Source organism: Triticum urartu, chromosome 6 (assembly GCF_003073215.2).
Source record: "Triticum urartu cultivar G1812 chromosome 6, Tu2.1, whole genome shotgun sequence".
In the NCBI taxonomy this organism is placed as follows: Eukaryota; Viridiplantae; Streptophyta; class Magnoliopsida; order Poales; family Poaceae; genus Triticum; species Triticum urartu.
This window is the reverse complement of record NC_053027.1, coordinates 98,432,530-98,447,683: the sequence shown is the minus strand read 5'-3', so window position 1 is coordinate 98,447,683 and position 15,154 is coordinate 98,432,530.

Below are 15,154 nucleotides of genomic sequence, written 5' to 3'. Positions count from 1 at the left end.
GTTTCGAGTTACAAATATTAGCAACAAAACCAGTATCAAATACCCAGGTGCTACTGCGAGCTCTAGTAAGGTACACATCAATAACATGTAGATCACATATACCTTTGTTCACCTTGCCATCCTTCTTATCCGCCAAATACTTGGGGCAGTTCCGCTTCCAGTGTCCAGTCTGCTTGTAGTAGAAGCACTCAGTTTCAGGCTTAGGTCCAGATTTGGGTTTCTTCTCCTGAGCAGCAACTTGCTTGCTGTTCTTCTTGAAGTTCCCCTTCTTCTTCCCTTTGCCCTTTTTCTTGAAACTGGCGGTCTTGTTGACCATCAACACTTGATGCTCCTTTTTGATTTCTACCTCCGCAGCCTTTAGCATTGCGAAGAGCTCGGGAATCGTCTTATCCATCCCTTGCATGTTATAGTTCATCACGAAGCTCTTGTAGCTTGGTGGCAGTGATTGAAGAACTCTGTCAATGACACTATCAACAGGAAGATTAACTCCCAGTTGAGTCAAGTGATTATGATACCCAGACATTTTGAGTATATATTCACTGACAGAACTATTCTCCTCCATCTTGCAGCTGTAGAACTTATTAGAGACTTCATATCACTCAATCCGGGCATTTGCTTGAAATATTAACTTCAACTCCTGGAACATCTCATATGCTCCATGACATTCAAAACGTCGTTGAAGTCCCGATTAAAGTCGTAAAGCATGGCACACTGAACTATCGAGTAGTCATCAGCTTTGCTCTGCCAGACGTTCATAACATCTAGTGTTGCTCCAGCAGCAGGCCTGGCACCCAGCAGTGCTTCCAGGATGTAATTCTTTTGTGCAGCAATGAGGATAATCCTCAAGTTACGGACCCAGTCCGTGTAATTGCTACCATCATCTTTCAACTTTGCTTTCTCAAGGAACGCAGTAAAATTTAACGGAACAACAGCACGGGCCATCTATCTACAATCAAACATAGACAAGCAAGATACTATCAGGTACTAAGTTCATGATAAATTTAAGTTCAATTAATCATATTACTTAAGGACTCCCACTTAGAAAGACATCCCTCTGATCTTCTAAGTGATCACGTGATCCAAATCAACTAAACCATAACCGATCATCACGTGAAATGAAATAGCTTTCAATGGTGAACATCAATATATTGATCATATCTACTATATAATTCACGCTCGACCTTTCGGTCTCAGTGTTCCGAGGCCATATCTGCATATGCTAGGCTCGTCAAGTTTAACCTGAGTATTCTGCGTGTGCAAAACTGGCTTGCACCCGTTGTAGATGGATGTAGAGCTTATCACACCCGATCATCACGTGGTGTCTGGGCACGATGAACTTTGGCAATGGTGCATACTCAGGGAGAACACTTTTATCTTGAAATTTAGTGAGAGATCATCTTATAATGCTACCGTCAATCAAAGCAAGATAGGATGCATAAAAGGTAAACATCACATGCAATCAATATAAGTGATATGATATGGCCATCATCATCTTGTACTTGTGATCTCCATCTCCGAAGTACCTTCATGATCACCATCATCACCGGTGTGACGCCTTGATCTCCATCGTAGCATCGTTGTCGTCTCGCCAATCTTATGCTTCCACGACTATCGCTACCGCTTAGTGATAAAGTAAAGCATTACAACGCGATTGCATTGCATACAATAAAGCGACAACCATATGGCTCCTGCCAGTTGCTGATAACTCGGTTACAAAACATGATCATCTCATACAATAAAATTTAGCATCATGTCTTGACCATATCACATCACAACATGCCCTGCAAAAACAAGTTAGACGTCCTCTACTTTGTTGTTGCAAGTTTTACGTGGCTGCTACGGGCTTAGCAAGAACCGTTCTTACCTACGCATCAAAACCACAATGATAGTTTGTCAAGTTGGTGTTGTTTTAACCTTCACAAGGACCAGGCGTAGCCACACTCGGTTCAACTAAAGTTGGAGAAACTGACACCCGCCAGCCACCTGTGTGCAAAGCACGTCAGTAGAACCAGTCTCGCGTAAGCATACGCGTAATGTCGGTCCGAGCCGCTTCATCCAACAATACCGCCGAACCAAAGTATGACATGCTGGTAAGCAGTATGACTTATATCACCCACAACTCACTTGTGTTCTACTTGTGCATAACATCAATGCATAAAACCAGGCTCGGATGCCACTGTTGGCGAACGTAGTAATTTCAAAAAAATTCCTACGCACATGCAAGATCATGGTGATGCATAGCAACGAGAGGGGAGAGTGTTGTCTACGTACCCTCGTAGACCGGCAACGGAAGCGTTGACACAACGTAGAGGAATTAGTCGTACGTCTTCCTGATCCGACCGATCCAAGTACCGACGACACCTCCGAGTTTTGCACACGTTCAACTCGGTGATGTCCCTCGAGCTCCGATCCAGCCGAGTGTTGAGGGAGAGTTTCGTCAGCACGGCGGCGTGATGACGGTGATGATGTTCTACCGACACAGGGCTTCGCCTAAGCACCGCTACGATATGACCGAGGTGGAATATGGTGGAAGGGGGCACCGCACACGGCTAAGGAACGATCGCGAAGACCAACTTGTGTGTCATGGGGTGCCCCCTTGCCCCCGTATATAAAGGAGGGAGAGGGGGGTGCGGCCGGCCCCTAGGGGTGCGCCTGGAGGAGTCCTACTACCACCGGGAGTAGGACTCCCCCATCTTGCCTTGTTGGAGAAGGAAAGGGGAAGGGGGAAAGAGGAAAGGGGGGCGCCCCCCCCCCTTCCTTGTCCTATTCGTACTAGGGGGAGGGGGGGCGCGGCCTGCCCTAGCCGGCCCTCCTCTTCTCCCTTAGGGCCCATGTAGGCCCATTAACCCCAGGGGGGTTCCAGTAACCCCCGGTACTCCGGTAAAATCCTGATTTCACCCAGAACGTTTCCGATATCCAAATATAGGCTTCCAATATATCAATCTTTATGTATCGACCATTTCGAGACTCCTCGTCATGTCCGTGATCACATCCGGGACTCCGAACAACCTTCGATACATCAAAACACAAAAACCCTAATTACAATCGTCACCGAACTTTAAGCGTGCGGACCCTACGGGTTCAAGAAATATGTAGACATGACCGAGACACGTCTCCGGTTAATAACCAATAGCGGAACCTGGATGCTCATATTGGCTCCTACATATTCTACGAAGATCTTTATCGGTCAGACTGCATAACAACATATGTTGTTCCCTTTGTCATCGGTATGTTACTTGCCCGAGATTCGATCGTCGGTATCTCAATACCTAGTTCAATCTCATTACCAGCAAGTCTCTTTACTCGTTCCGTAATACATCATCCCACAACTAACTTATTAGTTGCAATGCTTGCAAGGCTTGAGTGATGTGCATTACCGAGAGGGCCCAGAGATACCTCTCCGACAATCAGAGTGACAAATCCTAATCTCAAAATACGCCAACCCAACAACACTAGTGCAGAACCGGGAAATAGCACCGGTTCGTAAGGCCCTTTAGTGCCGGTTCCATAACCGGCACTAAAGTGTGGTCACTAAAGGCCCCCCCCCTTTAGTACCGGTTCAGCACAAACCGGTGCTAAAGGGCAACCACGTGGCACGAGCCAGCTCCGGGGGCCGGGAGCCCTTTAGTACCGGTTGGTAACACCAACCGGTACTAAAATGTTTGGGGGGTTTTGGGTTTTATATTTCTTTTTCATTTAATTTTGTGTTTTCCATTTTAATTCTTTTTCATTTGCTGGTATTTTACGATACTACACATTGTACACGTTATGCATATATATATATATAAATAGAATTTCTAGTAGAACCAATCATATATATATATATCATCAATGTCTCACAAACCACCATATTAATTCACACATACACACATGTATAGCTATATACAATTTCTCCTACATATGCATGTTGCCTTCAGAGCTAGTGGCATTAGCCTAATTGGTGCCTTCGGAGCACGATGACAATTGGAAGTGGTTCATGACCTGGTCGATGGGGGCGGTAGCGGGTAATAGTATTCTCCCTTCGGATTTATGTCCTGGTCGAGCAAAAATCCCGCTATTTCCTCTTGAAGTGCTTCTACGCGCTCCATTTCTAGGAGCTTGCCCCGCACCTCTTTGAACTGTTAAGAAGGAGATCAATATGCATGTGTATTAGTTGTGTGACTAGATATCGATAATGGTGTAAAAATTGTGAATAGTGTTCTGACAAGCGTACCCATTCCTGTCTTTGAGATCTGCTCCTTTCGGACGCCATCATGCGAATGTTCTCGCAAACGCAGAATGCACACAGATCAGTCCCCTGCGCCTGCTTCAGGGCCTTTATTACGAGAATGGAATTTAATTTGATCAGATAATAATTAATCAAGCATGATAATTAAAGAGATGGCAGCTAGCTAGCTAGCTAGTACTACTTAATTACTTACCTTGGGTCGAAACCATTTCAGCTGTCGTTTCCATTCGCCTTCCGTGACGCTGATGAACCTTGCCCAAGCCCTGCCCGCCGACAAAGAAAATGAATAAAGGGGTTATTAAATAGTTCATATCATGAAATGACAAACTAAATAGCCCGAGATATATAGTTAATAATGATTGAAATTACCTGTTGACTATCCCAAACAAGATGTTATAGTCACTATTTGCTTTGAGTAGTGAGTCCAGTATTTGAACTATTCCGGCGTCAACTTTAATGATACACAAGATCCAGTGAAATCTGCATGCACACACGTTTGCATGTCTTAATTAAGCGGGCATATGTAAGCAAAAACATGTAGCTAGCTAGTAGGCAAAAACAGAGAATTTGTAGTACAAGAAAGTGTGACTCACTGGAAGTTGTAAGGAAGTAGTATATCTTCATTGTATTTGAGGCGCTTCAAGAACTCTAGCATGCTGTCCTCTACCTGCTTTTCATGATGCTTGTTTATTTTCCATGTGTATTCATTAACGGTGTTTGGGTCAATGAACCCAATGCCATAGCGTCCACCTTTTCTCATTTCATACATCTTCATCCTGCATAATACCACAGAAAAGAATATAGTGAGGATAATTACAGGTAATGATTGATCAAAAGGATCACTACAGCTAGCTTGAGACTTAAATTACAGAAAGAAATCACTTACAGACAATAGCAACTGACGATAGATTTGTCGAGTGCGTCTTGATTGTATAACTGAAACAGTTCAGAATACTCAACGGTCACAGGTTTCTCATGGTAGTAATGATCCTTCTTGACTTGCACCATGAGGGACTCTCGATCGGATCTCTTGGTAATGTCCATGTACCATTGATGCAATTCATACATTCTCGTTGGGAGCTTCTTGACCTCTTCTGGCTTGACCAAAGGTTGGCCCCGGGCATATTTTCGTTTTATTTCCTCCTCTGTAAGCACAGGCATGTCCTCGATCTCGAGGAGTTGTCCAACAGTGATGTTGAGAGTTTCAGCCTGCATTATATGCTCCTGGGTTATTACCACATCGCCCACCTCGGGAACGTAAACTGTTTGCCCACAATAATATTGGGTGCGCGTACTGTCACGTGTTGTTGGCGGCACAACAAGCGGGGGGATCGATTGTGCCGCCTGTTCTCCCAGCTGGGCAACGGTTTACCCGCATTTTTTGACAGCTTCTTGTTGTTTGCTCGAGCTCGAGCTTGCCTCCTTCTGTAGACGTTGTCGATGTAACTTCCTGATGTGGCGCTCATAGTCTGTGTCAACAGGCTTAGGAGCTGGTGGTTGAGCCATACGAATGAAGTGGTCAACTACTTCCACAGGCACTTTCTCCCTTGGCGGCGGTGGCGGTTTCGGTCCAAAATGGGCGTCGACTTCTGCCCGCACTATGGCATTGGTTTGCTCCTCGGTCCTGTCGTAAGCCCTCTCAGGAAGAGGAGTAGTGAGGTTTGGACCATATTTATATCGCTTGCCTCCGCCTGTACTTCCTGTACTATGACCTCGACTCGTACCGCTACGCACCATAGCTGCGGGGTGTCTCTTCTGCAATTGCTGAGGCGGCGGAGACGGCTGACGGGGCTGAGTTGGACGAGGAGGAGTGGCCTGAAGCTGTGCCGGACTTGGAGGAGGAGTGGCCTGAGGTTGTGCCAGACTTGGAGGAGGAGTGGACGTCTGACGCTGTGTCAGACTTGGAGGAGGAGTGGCCTGACACTTTGCCGGACTTGGAGGAGGAGGAGTGGCCTCACGCGTTGGTGGACTTGGAGGAGCGGGAGTCTGCTGACTCGATGGTGGACTTCGACAAGGAGTCGGGTGACGCGGTGTCGGTGGCCTTCGAAAGATGATGCAATCCTTTCTCCATAGGATGATACGATGTTTGGCATCTCCGAGTGTGTGCTCCTCGTCACCTCTAGGAATGTCAAGCTCTAGCCCCGAATATTGGTCCACCACCTCATCAACCACGACACGAGCATAGCCTGCTGGAATCGGGTTGCAATGGAAGGTTGCATCGGGAGAATTTGTATAAGCAATGCCGTCCGCCACCTTCAAGGATATGTTCTTAATTTTGAAGTGTAGCTCGCAATTAGTGTTCTCCACGATGTCATCCACGGGGTATCTATCCAGCATTGCGTCAAACGGGGCGGAACCCACGCTGCTTCTCGGCATGGATGGGGCGGTGGTATCCAATGCTGGATCATCCGCTAGCTGCTGCAGCTGCTGAGACCCCCTTTGCTGGCTAAGTGAGTCGATCTGCTCCTGCTGCCGCTGGAATTTGACTACCAAGTCCGCGTGCGCTGATTCTAGGCCTTGAAGGCGTTCATAGTCCAGCTTCCTCTTCTCCTCCTCCATCTTCCTCTGCTTCTCCTCCGCAATCTTCCTTCTCGCACGGGTTCTGTAGTCGGCGTTCCAGTCCGAAAACCCCTCATACCACGGAATAGCACCCTTGCCTCGTGTTCTTCCCGGGTGTTCAGGATTTCCCAGGGCACGCGTAAGCTCGTCGTTCTCTCTGTTGGGCTGGAACACCCCCGTTCGAGCCTCTTCTATTGCAACAAGTATATTATCGTCGGCTCCGTTCAGACATGCCTTCGTCGAAACTTTGCCTGTCTTCGGGTCCAACTCCCCCCCATGCGCATAGAACCAAGTCTTGCACCTGGGGGGGCAGCTCTTAGTAACCAGAGTGACACCTGCATCCTCCATCTCTTTCTCAGACTTATCCCACTTAGGCATTGCCACCGCGTAGCCACCTGGCCCTAGCTTATGGAACTTATCCTTTTTTCAGCATTCTTCTTGTTTATTCTCGACCGTTCCTTAGCTAATTCTGAATCCTTGAATTTCACGAAATCGTCCCATGAGCACTTTGATTCTCTAGTGTTCCCTCGAATACTGGAATCTTCCTTCCTCCCTTGACGTACTTGTCCCATTCACGATTCTTGTGGTTCTTGAATGCAACCGCCATCTTCCTAAGAGCAGCGTCCTTGACTTTCTGCACATCTGCTTCTGTGAAATGATCTGGTAGGGTGAAATGTTCCATGAGAGTATCCCAAAGCAAACTTTTTTGTCTGTCATCGACAAAAGTAAGATCTGGACATGGCTTTGCTGGCTCTCTCCATTCTTGAAGGGAGATCGGGAGTTGGTCCTTCACAAGAACTCCGCACTGACGAACAAACTTGTCCGCAATCTTCTTAGGCGCTAATGGTTCGCCATTAGGTTTGATTGCCTCGATATTATACTTTACGCCCTCCTTCAACTTTTTGTTCGGGCCTCGTTTCGTCCTATTGCCTGAAGATTTGCTCGATCCGGAAGGCTGAAAGAAGAAAGATCGATTTGTTAATATATCTTCAACTCATTTAAAACATGTGATGATCACCAGATGCCTGCTTATATAAATATATATACCTCTTCGGTGTTGTCATAATCGTAGTTCATGACTTCATCAATTCGGTCGTCGCGATCGAATATCATATCACCCTCTCCGGTGTTGTTTGGAAATTCGGAGCCGTCATAATCTTCTTCATTCTGATCATCATCTGGCCCGCGTATTATATCGAACATGGTTTGTTCTCCCTCTCTGTCGGTATTGTCCGCCATAGCTTTTATTTAACTATGCCAAAAGAAATATAAAACAATTTAGTATTCAAATTACATCGTCTCGAATAATAGATATAATCTCGAATACATCGTCTCGAATAATAGATATAATCTCGAATACATCGTCTCGAATAATAGATATAATCTCGAATACATCGTCTCGAATAATATATAATCTCGAATACATCGTCTTGAATATTATATATCGAGTACATCAGTGGCTAGGTAGCTAATAAAGATCGAATACTACAGAAGAATCTAGGACACTCGCGGTTCCTGCGGTGCGGGCGGTGGACACCCAAAGAGAAGGAACCCTCACAGGATCATAGCTGAAGTGAGATCCCTGAAGAAACTGCCAGGTATTGGAGAACCTGCCGCCCTCTAATGCAACCATGTAGCGATGGACGTGCTCGTCCTCCTCCCTGACACGGCGACGTACCACCTCCGGCGGGGCCGGCTCCCTCCGCACCGAAACTGGCCCACGCGAACGCCACCAAATGAGATCAGGGTCGACGACGGGACCCGGGGCCGGGTTCCTCATCAAGCGGCGCGCCCCTCCAGGCAGCACCTCCCAGTGCCAGCCCGGCGGAGCCCAGTCCCGGACATGGGTCAGTCAGACGTCGTCGCGGACGGGTCGACGGCGAGGATGCGGGCCGGGCATCGTCGAGAACAAATACTAGCTATATGCTCGCAAAAAGTAACATTTTTTTAATGATTGGATTTTGATAACTAAAATTTCTAACATTTCTATATAACACTAATTATGCTATCATTGCATATGTCAAAATTCTATATGCTATTTCATACTAATTAAGCATCTAACACTAAAAACAGAAAACATAACTTTTATACATCCATTAAAAAACTGAAAAACAACATTATATAAAAAAATTCCATACTAATTAAACACTAATTATATCCATCTAACATGCATTCATACATATATATACTAGTGAAAAAATAATAATCTAAAAAATCTAAACTAATTAAACATACAAAATACGTATATACTAATATATATATATATACATGCATTAATTCATACATATGTACGTGTGTGTGTATGGGCTCGGGGAGGGGCGGCACCCATGGTGGCCGCCGGGGGCGAGGGAGAGGGGTTAGAGGGGGAGAGCTCACAGCGGGGCGACGGCGACGGGGGCGGCGACGGAGACGAGGGCGGCGACGGGGACGGGGGCAGCGACGGGGACGAGGACGGGGACGGGGGCGGCGACGGGGACGAGGGCGGCGACGGGGACGGGGGCGGCGACGGCGACGGCGACGGCGTCGATCGATCGGGGCATGCTGGCGGTGCTTCAATGGGGAAACAGAGGAAGAAACAGAGGGAGAATGAAATTTTCGTAAGTGTTGTATATATAGAAGGCACCTTTAGTACCGGTTGGAGCCACCAACCGATACTAAAGGCCTGTTTTGGCCAGGCCAAGCGGCGGGAACCGCACCCCCTTTAGTACCGGTTGGTGGCTCCAACCGGTACTAAAGGCCCCCCTTTAGTACCGGTTGGTGCCACAAACCGGTACTAAAGGGGGTGCGCTGGCGCAGGTGCGGGGCGCAAGTTTAGTCCCACCTCGCTAGCCGAGGGGCGACCGCACTGGTTTATAAACCCCCGTGCGGTAGCTCTCTCGAGCTCCTCTCCAAAGCAGGCCTACTGGGCCTACATGTTCTGTGCTGCCCTGTTGGCCTACTGGGCCTTTGCGGGCCTGCATCCTGGCCCAACAACAGGTTGGGTTTCTAGTCGCATGCAGGCCGCTCTGGCCTAGTAGGCGGGCTTTTTATATTTTTTGCTTTATTTATTTTTGAGTTGTTTTTTTGTGTATTTAGAGTTTCTTTGTGAATATTTTTGCTTTAGGTACAAAAAATTACAAACTTTCTGTTAGTGCCCGTAGTTTTCAAATTTGAATAGTTTAAATTTTGAATTATTTGAAATTAGTGTGAATCACTAGTTTGTGAATAACTTAACTTTAAAAATCAGTAAAGGCATGAAAGAATTTGTTTGCACATAAAATTTCTTCGCGTTTCAAATGCCAAAACACATAATTAACTACCCTAACTATTACAGAGATTCCCTTCTGGATGTGAAACATAGAAGAAAGTGATGATAGTGAAGCCGATCACATCCCAGATCTTTGGGTGTGAAACTTTTTCTTCGCGTGTGTCCCTTTGCGCCGTAACCATGGAAAATCTTCATCATTTAACGGGATGCTCGGGTCAATATTCACTGTGAATGGAGCAATTTCATCAAACTTTTCATAATCTTTTGACTTGTATGTCTTGTCATCCACTCCCATGATGTTTCTCTTCCCAAAAAGAACTATGTGCCGCTTTGGCTCATCGTACGATGCATTCGCTTCCTTATCTTTTCTTTTTCTTGGCTTGGTAGACATGTCCTTCACATAGAAAACCTGTGCCACATCATTGGCTAGGACGAATGGTTCATCTACATACGCAAGATTGTTGAGATCCACTGTTGTCATTCCGTACTGCGGGTCTTCTGTTACCCCGCCTCGTGTCATATTGACCCATTTGCACCGAAACAAAGGGACCTTCAAACCACGTCGATAGTCAAGTTCCCATATGTCCTGTATATAACCATAATATGTTTCCTTTCCCGTCTTGGTTTCTGCATCAAAGCGGACACCACTGTTTTGGTTGGTGCTCTTCTTATCTTGGGCGATTGTGTAAAATGTATTACCATTTATCTCGTACCCTTTGAAAGTCATTATATTCGAAGATGGTAACTGGGACAGCAAGTACATGTCATCTTCAATAGAGGTGTCATGCATGGTACGTGTCTGCAACCAGCTGGCGAAACTCCTGGTTTGTTCACGTGTAATCCAGTCATCAGACCGCTCCGGGTGTTTCGAGCGTAGCAAATTCTTGTGTTCATCCATATATGGAGCCACCAAGGCGGAATTCTGTAGAACTGTGTAGTGTGCTTCAGTGAGAGAATGTCCGTCCATACATATTATTTGTTCCCCTCCTAGCGTGCCTTTTCCATCCAGACTGCCCTTATGCCGCGATTCAGGAACACCAATCGGCTTAAGGTCAGGAATAAAGTCAATACAAAACTCAATGACCTCCTCATTTTGACGGCCCTTGGAGATGCTTCCTTCTAGCCTAGCACGGTTATGAACATATTTCTTTAAGACTCCCATGAACCTCTCAAAGGGGAACATATTGTGTAGAAATACAGGACCCAAAACGTTAATCTCTTCGCATAGGTGAACTAGGACGTGCGTCATGATGTTGAAGAAGGATGGTGGGAACACCAACTCGAAACTGACAAGACATTGCACCAAATCATTCTCTAACCTTGGTATGATTTATGGATCGATTACCTTCTGAGAGATTGCATTGAGAAATGCACATAGCTTCACAATGGCTAATCGAACGTTTTCCGGTAGAAGCCCCCTCAATGCAACCGGAAGCAGTTGCGTCATAATCACGTGGCAGTCATGAGACTTTAGGTTCTGGAACTTTTTCTCTGCCATGTTTATTATTCCCTTTATATTCGACAAGAAGCCAGACGGTACCTTAATACTGAGCAGGCATTCGAAGAAGATTTCCTTCTCTTCTTTGGTAAGAGCGTAGCTTGCATGACCCTGATGTATGCCGTCTTTTTCGTGCATACGTTGCTGGTCCTCTCGTGCCTCAGGTGTATCTTTTGTCTTCCCATACACGCCCAAGAAGCCAAGCAGGGTCACACAAAGATTCTTCGTCACGTGCATCACGTCGATTGCGGAGCGGACCTCTAGGTCTTTCCAATAGGGCAGGTCCCAAAATATAGATTTCTTCTTCCACATGGTGCGCGTCCGTCAGCGTCATTCGGAACAGGTTGTCCACCAGGACCCTTTCCAAAGACCACCTTCAAATCCTTGACCATATCATGTACATCAGCACCAGTACGGTGGCGAGGCTTCGTCCGGTGATCCGCCTCACCTTTCAAATGCTTGCCTTTCTTTCTTACGGGATGCCTGCTCAGAAGAAATCGACGATGTCCCAGGTACACATTCTTCTTACAATTAGCCAAATATATACTGTCGGTATCGTCCAAACAGTGCGTGCATGCGCGGTATCCCTTGTTTGTCTGTCCTGAAAGGTTACTGAGAGCAGGCCAATCATTGATGGTCACGAACAGCAACGCCTTTAGGTCAAATTCTTCCCCCATGTGCTCATCCCACGCATGTACACCTGTTCCATTCCACAGTTGTAAGAGTTCTTCAACTAATGGCCTTAGGTACACATCAATGTCGTTGCCGGGTTGCTTAGGGCCTTGCATGAGCACTGGCATCATAATGAATTTCCGCTTCATGCACAACCAAGGAGGAAGGTTATACAAACATAGAGTCACAGGTCAGGTGCTATGGTTGCTGCTCTGCTCCCCAAAAGGATTAATGCCATCTGCGCTTAGACCAAACCATACGCTCCTTGCGTCATCTGCAAACTCCTTCCTGTACTTTCTTTCGATTTTTCTCCACTGCGACCCGTCAGCGGGTACTCTCAACTTCCTGTCTTTCTTACGGTCTTCTCTGTGCCATCGCATCGCCTTGGCATGCTCTTTGTTTTGGAACAAACGTTTCAACCATGGTATTATAGGAGCATACCACATCACCTTGGCAGGAATCTTCTTCCTGGGGCGCTCGCCCTCGACATCACCAGGGTCATCGCGGCTAATCTTATAGCGCAATGCACCACATACCGGGCAAGCGTTCAAATCCTCGTACTCACCGCTGTAGAGGATGCAATCATTAGGGCATGCATGTATCTTCTGCACCTCTAACCCTAGAGGGAAGACAGCCTTCTTTGCTTCGTACGTACTCTCGGGCAATTCGTTGTCCTTTGGAAGCATATCCTTTATCATTACCAGCAACTTTCCAAATCCCTTGTCAGATACACCATTCTCTGCCTTCCATTGCAGCAATTCCAGTGTGGTGCCCAGCTTTTTCTTGTCACCTACGCAATTCGGGTACAACAATTTTTTGTGATCCTCTAACATGCGCTGTAACTTCTTCTCCAAATCACTTGCGCAGTTTCTCTTTGCATCGGCAATGGCCCGACCTAGATCATCAACGGGCTCATCTGATGCCTCTTCTTCAGCTTCTTCCTGCATTGCCGGCTCAGCTTCTTCCCGCATTACCGGCTCAGCTTCTTCCCCCATTGTTGTATCATCGTATTCAGGGAACCCATGGCCAGGATAGCTGTCGTCGTCCTCTTCTTCTTCATTATCTTCCATCATAACCCCTCTTTCTCCGTGCTTGGTCCAAACATTATAGTGGGGCATGAAACCGGACTTAAACAGGTGGACGTGAATGGTTCTTGACGTAGATTAATTGTGACCATTCTTACAGCGAGCACATGGACAAGGCATAAAACCATCCGCCCGCTTGTTTTCCTTAGCCACAAGCAGAAAAGTATGCACGCCCTCAACGAACTGGGGAGAGCATCGGTCATCGTACATCCATTGCCGGCTCATCTTCATTACACAACACCGAATAGACCAAATTAATACAATTTCATACAACACTTAAATGCAACAAACAAATAACTCTCTAGCTAAAGCATTTAAATGCAACAACAAATACGATCAAGATCGCAACTAAGGTAACAATGGATCCAACAGCATAATGATACCAAGCCTCACTATCGATGGCATATTTTCTAATCTTTCTAATCTTCAAGCGCATTTTCTCCATCTTGATCTTGTGATCATCGACGACATCAGCAACATGCAACTCCAATTCCATCTTCTCCCCCTCAATTCTTTTCAATTTTTCTTTCAAGTACTCGTTTTCTCTTTCAACTAAATTTAACCTCTCGACAATAGGGTCGGTTGGAATTTCCGGTTCACATACCTCCTAGAAAAAATTTCCATGTCAACTTGATGGGCATAATTTGTCATAAACACGAAATGCAACTAGTTTTAAAAGAGAATATCTATACCACATCCGAATCATAACAAGGACGAGGGCCGACGGGGACGGATATCAAAACCATGGCACTATATGTATAACAAACAACGTACGGGTAAGATAATTATACGAGTAACTATATATCCAAATCACACAAACATCAATTTTTATATAAAATTTCATGAACAAGAGGCTCACCACAAGGTGGTGCCGGCGACGGGACGGTGCGGGCGATCGACGGTGGTTACGACGGAGATTTAGAAGGCACTAAGTAAACCACACCTACATATGCAAACTAAGTGTTATTTTTGACCTCAAATTGCATATAAATCAAATACTAGCACATATATATATATCCTCCCAAATTACTAAACTCACAAATTAATCACTATATAAAGCATTGCAAGAGCTAATCTAGCAATGAGAGATGAAAGGACAAAGTTGCTAACCTTTGTGATCATTTGAATGGATGGGGGCCTTCAAATCTTGACAAATTTTGGGCAAAATGTGTGATGAGCTCGAGAGGAAGAGGGGAAGAACAGAGAGGAGAGGGGAAAGGGGAAGAACAGAGCGAGCTCGGGTGGACGAAGGGGTTTATGTAGGACGACCTTTAGTACCGGTTCGTGCCAAGAACCGGTACTAAAGGGGCTGGAGGGGCCCTAGTCTGACAACATCCTGCCACCACTCTCATTAGTACCGGTTCGTGGCACGAACCGGTGCTAAAGGTTCGCCACGAACCAGTACTAATGAAAGCGGCCCGGCTAACCGTTGGAACAGGCACTAATGTATACATTAGTGCCGGCTCAAATACAAACCGGCACTAATGTGCTTCACGTTTGACCCTTTTTCTACTAGTGCAAATACCTTCGGAGACACCTGTAGAGCACCTTTATAATCACCTAGTTACGTTGTGACGTTTGGTAGCACACAAAGTGTTCCTCCGGTAAACGGGAGTTGCATAATCGCATAGTCATAGGAACATGTATAAGTTATGAAGAAAGCAATAGCAACAAACTAAACGATCAAGTGCTAAGCTAACGGAATGGGTCAAGTCAATCACATCATTCTCCTAATGATGTGATCCCGTTAATCAAATAACAACTCTTTTGTTCATGGTTAGGAAACATAACCATCTTCGATCAACGAGCTAGTCAAGTAGAGGCATACTAGTGACACTCTGTTTGTCTATGTATTCACACATGTA